The 9,970-nt window shown below is 37.3% G+C and overlaps 1 non-coding gene across 1 annotated transcript; it reads right to left on the minus strand.

Annotated features, from left to right (window-relative positions):
• Nucleotides 1-485: 485 nt before the first annotated feature.
• On the minus strand, nt 486-589 carry LOC113931614. The gene has a single exon (XR_003522781.1). It is a non-coding gene; the product is annotated as a U6 spliceosomal RNA (small nuclear RNA).
• Between the last annotated feature and the right edge of the window lie 9,381 nt (nt 590-9,970).

Raw genomic sequence — 9,970 nt, forward strand, 5'->3', positions numbered from 1 at the left:
AGCTTGTCCAAGGAAATTGGACTGCTTGCTGAGATGTTGCTAGGAAGATTACCCAAGGGGAGACTACCTAGGAAGGGCTGGTTGAGCCTTCCAGCCAAAGAGAAAAAGAAAGACGCTGAAAATAAATTGCCTTCCAATTCCCAGTGCAAGGTGTAGCTTTGTAAAAGAGGGTTCCATATATATTGGTGCTTCCTAGAAGCACATTATATAACATTCAGCAGCCATACTAAAATGGCCCTTTCTCTGAATGCGTGGTGCATGTGGCTAGCAAGATGACTACGCCAGGGGAAAAAAAGAAGGAAAGAAAGGTCAATTCCTGATGTGTTTTGGTATAAGGCTTTTTTTCCCAAGTAGTAACTAATATTGTGTGTATCAGAGATCTAGGAGGGTCTGCATCCCCGTTATCTGCTTTTATTTTATTTTATTTTTTTGATACCAGGGTGACTTTATTAAAGCGAAGAACTGAACATAATTTTAAAGGACATAAAAATATGGAATGCTTCACAAATTTCTGTGTCGTCCTTGCGCAGAGACGCTACTCTTCTCTGTATGGTTCCAGTTTTAGTATGTGTGCTGCTGAAGCAAGCACCCCATTGATCTGCTTTTAGATATCAGCCCAATAAGACCCGAAATTCACCCATTTATGCTAAGTTTTGCTTTCTGTAATTCTGTTTACAAAATGGAAACCCGATTGGAAAACATATGCTGAAATTAATTTGCCCTTCTGCCTAAATTATTTGAGTACTTTTTCTGCTTAAATTTTTTGTCCTGATAAAAATAAAAGGATTTGAAGAAAGCCATCCTAGAGAAACTTTTAATAAAACAATTTGTAGCCAATGATGTAATCTGAAGTTTGAGCTTGTTGCTCAATGTGAAGAGGAGAAACACTGTTTGCACATGGACCTAAAGAAGCAGCTGGATTTCTAGAGTGTACCCACTGTCTTATGCTCTCGTTGTTTAAAAGAAATGGCTATTTTCCCCTTCTTAGTGGAAAAAAAAATCTCTCACAAGACTACGTACTTTTGACATAAAAGTTGCACATATTTGACCACACTCTTTGGCACATACCTGCTGTCTCAGAAAAGAAGAAAGAAAAAAATAAAGTTCAGATAGAAAATTCAATCCAATGTCAACACACTGACAAATGAAAAAATTCACCTGAGAAGGCTTTAAAAACAAAACAACAGAAAAGAAAACATTTTGTCCTGAAATAATTTTTGATTTACAGAAGAGTTGCCAGAGAGTTTCCACATACCCTGCACTCATCTTCCCCTTATGCCAGCCACCCTGAGAGAATCCTTTTGATATCAAGTTGGCCTGAAGCCTGACGAGTTGATTATAAAGTAAGTCTCAGTAAAATGTAACAGTAAGATTAATGACAAATACAAACTGGAAAAATTTTACTAATAAAAGAAGAATGTGCACTTTTTGAAGTGAACCCTATAGATAGTCTAAAAACTCAACGTTCAATAACACAGATTTAACTTGCCTCTTTATATGGTCAATAGTGTGTTACATGTTTTGTGGAAGAAAGAGAAATCTCTTCATTTTGGATAAATCCCACTACAGCATGAACTGTAGATTATCAAGTCACGAGCACCATATTGTAGCAACACATACAATAAATGTAGTAGGTGTGTTTCTTCTCTTGGATGGTGATAAATCTCTTAAAAATGTCAGCCTGCAAATTATCTCTTTGAAATTTATGGCCAACATCACAAAGTGACTCACCAAAGCACTTGTTTTCAATTATTTTATTAGATCACACTCATCCACGATAGAAGAACTAAAGGAGACAATGGGGGAATTTTCTTGAGAAGAGAGCTATGAAAGGGGCAAAGAATGGAAGGTGAGGTGTCAAGGACAAAAACTTTGAGAGTGCTTTCTCAGCCGTGCAGTCGTCAATTTTCCCCCCTTCCTTTATGTATGTATGTATGTATGTATGTATGTATGTATGTATGTATGTATGTATGTAAGGGAGAATGGCGGGGGAAGGGTCAGAGGGAGAAGCAGACTCCCTGAGGGAAAAGCAGACTCCCTGCTGAGCAGGGAGCCCTATCCCTGGACTACAGGATCATGACCACAGGATCATGACCTGAGCTGAAGGCAGTTGCTTAACTAACTGAGCCACCCAGGTGCACCCCACCCGCTTCCTATCTTTTAATAGGAAACTACCTTACCTAAGCTGTAATGACTTGGAATTTGTATATCCTATTTACAAAGGAGATAATGGATCTCTACCCAGATATCATCAGGCTTAGCCTGCTTTTAAGTGAGTTCCCTGATGCATTTGACAGACTGCACTGAGATCTGGGATACTCACTGTCTTGTGTTTACTAGTGATACTCATGTCAATAGATAATTGCAGGGAAGCCTTGGTTGCATACACTTACTGATTTTCCTAAAGCAGGTCCCTGAATTATATTGTGTATGATGCACATTTTTGCAGGGTCTTGTTGTAGTTTTGGTCTGTTAATAAGTAGATGGCCAGGTAGAAATTTCTGGAGTACAGAAAGACAGCTCCAGAGTGGAGCATGCATTACATTTATAGAAGTCCAATGTCTGCGCAAGCCTACCACAGGCAGTGATAACCAGTCCATCAGCCAGGCAGCACCTCATTCAGCGACATCACAAGGAAGACTGTCTTCTCCAGCACGTCGCTTAGTCTCCTCCTGGGTCGCCTTCTTACAAAAAGGGACAACTTCTAGCTGAGCCTCAGACAAAACACTAGTGGGCGCGCTCATCTCTTTCTCCAACAATGTCTAATCTGTGCGAGTCAAATTCTTTACTCCGCAAATGAATGAATGGTCTTTCCAAACACTGTGAAGATGCGTTAAAAATTTACATCTATGCCTTGGGGTTTTCCTTTTTGAGTAGTAATGGATAAAATCAACTGACATTCTATTGGCTGTTTCCATTAAAATTCAAAACAGTACTACTCTCGCATCCACTCCTACCTCTCTTCAGGGATTCTCCCTTTGATATCTAGCTTTTAACTAATGAAATGAATTAACTCACCAAAGTTTAGCATATTATGGCAATCTTGAGGGCTATTTATCGAGTTCAAGCATACAAATAAAAACTTGCAATCATCAGTTTTTTCTGTGATACATCATAAAGTAGAGGTGTCAGTGGAAGGCTTCAGCCAGCCTTGTGACGAGTTGCTCCCTTACTTTGAGACAGAGGTCTACACAGCATGCCTTTCTTGAAAAAGATCCTGTCTGGGTGGACTTCACCGCTCAGCTTTACTCATTACATCCACCTAAAAGGCAACTATTGACAATGAACAAGAAATGAGTTTAAGCCTGAACCCGCTAGCCTGGGGCACATTTCTGCTAAAAATTAGAACCATCACCTTCAGGAGTAAAAAGAAACTAAAATTTCACTCTGAATGAATCTCACCAAGGTATTTACATGAGCTTAGTGGACTGAATCCAGGAGTTTACATCTGAGCAAGAAGATACGTAACATCAGTGGTGCAAACAACTGAGGAATTCTGTCATAGGGCATCTCAATGATCCTGAGCAAAAAGAATGGGTTATTTTAGTTTCCTGAACACTATTCTCTCTGGAAATAAAAACCAATATGAAGACCTTAATTCCCAGCTATAGAAACTGCTCCTGTAGATCCATGATACGGTGAGGCCAGTACAAAGCAGTGGGCTTTGCTTTTTAGCCGTTTCTCCTTGCTCACATAGGCAGCAGGGACCTGGAATGAAATACACCGTTCAAAGAGTGGAATTCCCTCTGTGCCCCTCTTTATTAGCCTACTTAGGAATAATCAATGCATCTGCATGAGTTAGAGGTGTATGTTATTGATGGTTGAGCTTCTAGAAGTAAATAAGTAGAGACTGTAACATTGCTTGATTGGTTAAAGTGTAGTGTTAAGGGAATAAAAGGATGGACAGAAAAACTGACAGATTTATAGACATAAAAGCAGAGACTATAATAATAATAATATATGTTATTATCATAAACATTTGGTCCTACATTAAATCACTCCACGCTCCTGAGCTTTTGCAGTTTGTTTCTGGATAATGTATTATTTTGTCCTCTTGCCTGAAGCTAGTTGTCACTTATTATGGCCATTAAAATGCCTACTTATCATATTTTTCAAAGTATAATATACATGCTTTTCATACATGAATTTTTTTACCGCAGCTATTAATGAGCATGCAGGTGAGTATGTGTGTCTATGCGTGTGTGTGTGTGTGTGTGTGTGTGTGTACCCATTTGTGTCTGAATATTTGCTCCTTTCTACTTCCTGAAATTCAGCTTTTTTTTCTATTAGTGGAAGTTAGCAAGTAATTGAATTTTGGGGAAATGCAACTCTATTGTCAGCTTTTTTTGCCTTCAAATTTTTATTTAAATCCTAATTAGTGCTATATTGGTTTCAGGGGTAGAATTCAGTGATTCATCACTTATGTACAACACCCAGGGCTCATCATAACAAGTACCCTCCTTAATGCCCGTCACCCATTCAGCCCACCCTCTGCCCACCTCCCCTCCAGCAACCCTCAGTTTGTTCTCTATTGTTGAAAGTCTCTTCTGGTTTGTTTCCCTCTCTCTGTCTTTTTTCCCCCTTCCCATATGTTCATCTGTTTTGTCTCTTAGATTCCACATATGAGTGAAATCATATGGTATTTGTCTTTCTCTTACTGACTTATTTCACTTAGCATGATGCACTCTAGCTCCATCCATGTCCTTGCAAATGGCAAGATTTCATTCTTTATTATGGCTGAATAATATTCCGTTGTGCATATATACCACATCTTCTTTATCCATTCATCAATTGAGGGACATTTGGGCTCTCTCTATAGTTTGGCTATTGTTGATAATGCTGCTATAAACATCAGGGTGCGTATGCCCCTTCACATCTGTATTTTTATATCCTTCGAGTAAATACCTAGTAGTGCAATTGCTCGGTCATAGGGTTCTGTTTTCAACTTTCTGAGGAACCTCCATACTGTTCTCCAGAGTGGCTGCACCAGCTTGCATTCCCACCAACAGTGTGGGAGGGTTCCCCTTTCTCCGCATCCCTGCCAGCATCTGTCGTTTCCTGACTTGTTCATTTTAGCCATCCTGACAGGTGTGAGGTGGTATCTCATTGTGGTTTTGATTTGCATTTTCCTGATGATGAATGATGTTGAGCATCTTTTCATGTGTCTGTTAGCCATCTGGATGCCTTTTTTGGAAAATGTGTATTCATGCCTTCCCATTTCTTAACTGGATTATTTGTTTTATGGGCATTGAGTTTGATAAGTTCTTTACAGATTTTGGATACTAACCCTTTATCAGATATGCCATTTGCAAATCTCTTCTCCCATTCCATAGTTTTGTTGATTGTTTCCTTCTCTGTGCAGAAACTTTTTATCCTAATGAAGTCCCAACAGTTCATTTTTGCTTTTGTTTCCCTTGCCTCCAGTAACATGTCTAGTAAGAAGCTGCTGTAGCCGAGGTCAAAGAGGTTGCTGCCTATGTTCTCCTCTAGGATTTTGATGGTTTCCTGTCTCACATGTAACTCCATTGTCATCTCGATGATATTCGTTTAAGAGAGTTTTGGCTTTGGTGTGTCAGTTTTTGTGACTTAGTAGTAACCAGTATTTTATATATATAGATTTTATATCTATCTATCTATCTATCTATATATGTGTGTGTATGTGTGTGTGTGTGTGTGTGTGTGTATATATATATATATAAAATAATCTCTACACTCAATGTGGGGCTCAAACTCACAACCCCAAGATCAAGAGTCACAGGCTCTACCAAATGAGCCAGCCAGGCACCCTTAATTTTACATATTTTTAATTTATATTGAAATATTTCAGTCATACAAAGAAGTATTGAAATAATAAAACAGATACATATGCACATCTCACTCAACTTAAAAAAAATGATATATTACCGAAAGAATTAATGCTCCTTGTTGATGCCTCTTTGATAAAAATTTACGCTTTCCAAAGGTAATCATGGCCTAGGATTTAGAGGATTTCTTTGGAGTTTGATTTTGTATGTATATTTGCTTGAATAATATTTAGTGTTTTAAATTTTATATAAATGGTATACTGTTTGTATCCTTCTGAAACTCGCTTTCCTCATTCAGTATTAAACTTGGATTTTCATACATGTGGATATATGTAGCTCTGGGCCAGTGGATTTTTCATTGCTCTTTATTATTCTCTTGGGTAGAAAAGCAATACTGGGAACACTGTCTTGCTGATGGACATTTGGATTCTTCCTGATTTTTCTACCATAAAATTGCTTCCAATAGTTGTGTTCTATTTCTGTCTGTATGTGCATGTGTGAGAGTTAATCCTAGCACATAGACCTAGGAGTAGAATTTCTGGGTAATAAGATAGCTATAACATTGGTAGGTATTGCCAAGTTAATCTCTAAATTGTTTTACAAATTTCTACTCCTACCATCAATGTATTCTTATTATGAGTAATATGAACAGATTTTAATTTGCATTTCCTTGATTACTAGTGAATTTGAGAACATTTTGTATGTATACATACATTTGCTTGCAGGCTTGCCTAGGTTCTGCCTAAATTTAAGGGTAGAGCAAACTGTGTAAGCACAAGGTGGTGATTGGCTGCTGGTGCGAGATAAGCAGGAAACCTGCCCATGTCCTTCCTGGACCCTTCTCTAATGAGAGGAAAAAATCATCCGCCGTGGAAATGGTGGGGTGGGGCAGGAGGTTAGATGGAGTGGTCAGGATATATGAATATGTATATAGTCTCTTCACAGCAATCATGATAGCAAATTTTCCTGGAACAATACCTTTCATGCTATCCTTCAAATATTACATAACCTATCATATGAATTTAATATGAATTCAATAAATGTAATATCCCCACTAACCACTTAGTTCTATGAGAGTAAAGGGAGGAGAAGTGGAAGAGAATGCATGCTGATAGTAATTCCTACCTCATCAAACTGAGGGAGAGATAATTAAGTAACGTAATGTAAGTGCTCAGCCCTAAAGTTGGGTAAGAGTATTTACTCAAGAGAGATAAGCTTCAAAAAAATGTTTTAAGGAAAATAAAGATAAATTCTCTTAAAAGTAATATGTCACTTACAGTGTTCCATGAGGTTACATAAGGGCCTCTTCCCATACCGTCTCTTAGTTCGCTGTTTCCAGACTGTTTTGGACTTGGAAACCAGACAATGTGACTTACTGGAAGTGTATGTAAAGTAAGAGTAAATAAGGGTTGAGATTAATCTGAGTAGTTTTCCTATGAGTAAAAAACAGGGCATATTGGTACTTGGGTCACTCAGAGATATTTTTATAACATTTTTTGTTCTTGGCTATGTTCCTGATAGGTGACAACTTGAGAACTGAAAAAATGAGGATTTTTCTCTTTCTTCCTTATAAATGTCAGTAGACTCTAACAGCTTACTCTCCAAAAATAAGCATTAGTCTGGAAAAGTACTGGAGAGAGGTTTTTCTCTCCCCAACCAGCCAAGGAGTGGATATGTTAAGACTTTTGTTTTCTTTATGAATTCAAAGAAAGAATAACTGATAATTAAGCATCTGGGTTCTTACTGTATCTGGCCTAAAAGTTTATATTCCAAAGTGATGTGATATGATGCACATAGCAACTTAGGAACAATCTATAGTATCAAAAGTATGATTATACATCAAGATTTGAATCTCAAGGTATCTTTCCAACCTCCAAATATCTTTTCCAATAAATATATTTAAATGGCAACCAGGTCATACAGATGCTTCTAAAAGACTGTATTAACCGTGATTTAGCCAGCCTCTAATATTAATAGTATTATTAACTATATATATATATATATTATGTATAATATATATTAACTATACTATTATACTATGTATACAATGCCTGAATACTGAATTAATTCAGGTGTTGGGAGGAAGAATAAAATTCCCTTTTACTTTAGTACTTTCCTATCTCTCTTTATGAGTCTTATGTTGCCTTTTTTGCCCCTCCCTTAAGGATATCTGTCTCTTACAGAATATTATGCAGCCATCAAAAAAATGAAATCTTGCATTTACATGACAAGGATGGAACTAGAGGGTATTATGCTAAGTGAAATAAGTCAATCAGAGAAAGACAAGTATCATACGATCTCACTGATAGGAGGAATTTGAGAAACAAGGCAGAGGCTCATAGGGGAAGGGAGGGAAAAATGAAACAAGACGAAACCAGAGAGGGAGACAAACCATAAGAGACTCTTAATCTCAGGAAACAAACCGAGGGTTGCTGGAGTGGTGGGGGGTGGGAGGGATGGGGTGGCTGGGTGATGGATACTGGGGAGGGTATGTGCTATGGTGAGCGCTGTGAATTGTGTAAGACTGATGAATCACAGACCCGTACTCCTGAAACAAATAACACATTATATGGTAATAAAAAAAATTTTTAAATAAGAAAAATGTAAAAATGAAAAAAAGGATATCTGTATCTTCATGCCTTCCCCAATACTCTATCCCTTCCCCATCAAAACTCTGAATCTCTGAGTTATTCAGTGAAATTGAGATAATATGAAAGCAGTCTGGTTGAACTAATTTACACTAACATGAAAATGATTCCTTAATCCTCCCAAAGGAATTTGAATTCTTAAAAGATAGCTTTGACAAGCTACTTGAATCTTCAATATCAGAATTTCAGGCACATTAAGTAAGTAGAAAATTTCATCAATATTTTATGAACAATTGGAAGTAAAGGGAGACAATTTAGATATCATCACTGCCCTGGGAATTGCTTTTCATACTCTATTCTCTCCCTCTAATAGAGACTTTTAAATTTTTCTAACATCTACTTCCCATGGTAATAATGGATATATCTACAGAGAGCTTTTCAAATGGTCATATTTTTATATCACAGACTGCTGTATCAGGACTCTTTTCGGAAAATAAGAATAATCACTTTTGAAATGTTTGCTTTTTGTTTGTTTTATCTTTTAAAATTACTTTCTTGGCTTTGTTTTTTATCTTCCTGATGGAGTCGATGGGAAAGGATACTTAGTAGACTCTGAAAAGAAAACACCTCATTCTTTAAGCTCCCTCTCATTCTGCCTCTGCCAATAAATAAAAAATAAAAGGGAAGAGGAGGATGAAAGAAAAGAAGCAAAGACAAACCACATGTCAAAAGTAATGTTCATCCTATATCTTGACACAGAAGGAAAGCTTTACAAAGAGGCTTGCCTCTGTGTCCTGCAGTAAAAATGAATATTAGCATGAAAGGATGTTATCTGCAAAAGCAGTGAATGATTAAACTTCAAGTTAAAAGAAAATAGAATCACGCTTCACGTGGTCATAAAAACGTATTGGACACAATTACAAATTCTGGTCTTCTAATCAATGAATACCTGATTCTTAAAATAAATAGTTTTGGAGATGGCAGTGTAAGGAGTATCTTGACATGATGGTGATGAAATCCAGATTGTATTATTGATTCATAGTCCAGTGATTCCATGCTTACTCTGTACTTGATGACAAGATGACCTGCTCTTTGACAACATGGCGACATGTGTCCTAAGCCTTTTCTAAGTCCCACTGGAGGTCACTGATCCAGAAGAAATAGAAAATTATCTCTGCTCACCTTTAAAAGATTCCTTTGTCTCATCCAAGCATTCTCATTGATTGAATCTCATTACTATGCCAGCCCTGAAGTTTTGTAAACCATGCCTGTCTTTCTCCCTTCTGGCCTGTTCGGCTCAGAGCCTTCCTTGCATGAGTTGAAAGAGGAATTTGGGTTTCTACCTCACTTTAGTCTTCACTTCCCAAGAATCACAATTCTCCCAATAACACTATATATATATATATATATATTTTTTTTTTTTTTAAGAGAAATTTCCTCAAAGAGTTGTTCCATTCTCAAAACTGATGGCAGCAGTCTGATGTTAAGCAAAGCTTCAGTCAGGGAACTCCATTCACAAATGGAGTACTTAATCTGTTCATTTGTTTGTTCCTAAAGATTTATTAAGGCCTACTATAT

Source organism: Zalophus californianus, chromosome X (assembly GCF_009762305.2).
Source record: "Zalophus californianus isolate mZalCal1 chromosome X, mZalCal1.pri.v2, whole genome shotgun sequence".
NCBI classification, from domain to species: Eukaryota; Metazoa; Chordata; class Mammalia; order Carnivora; family Otariidae; genus Zalophus; species Zalophus californianus.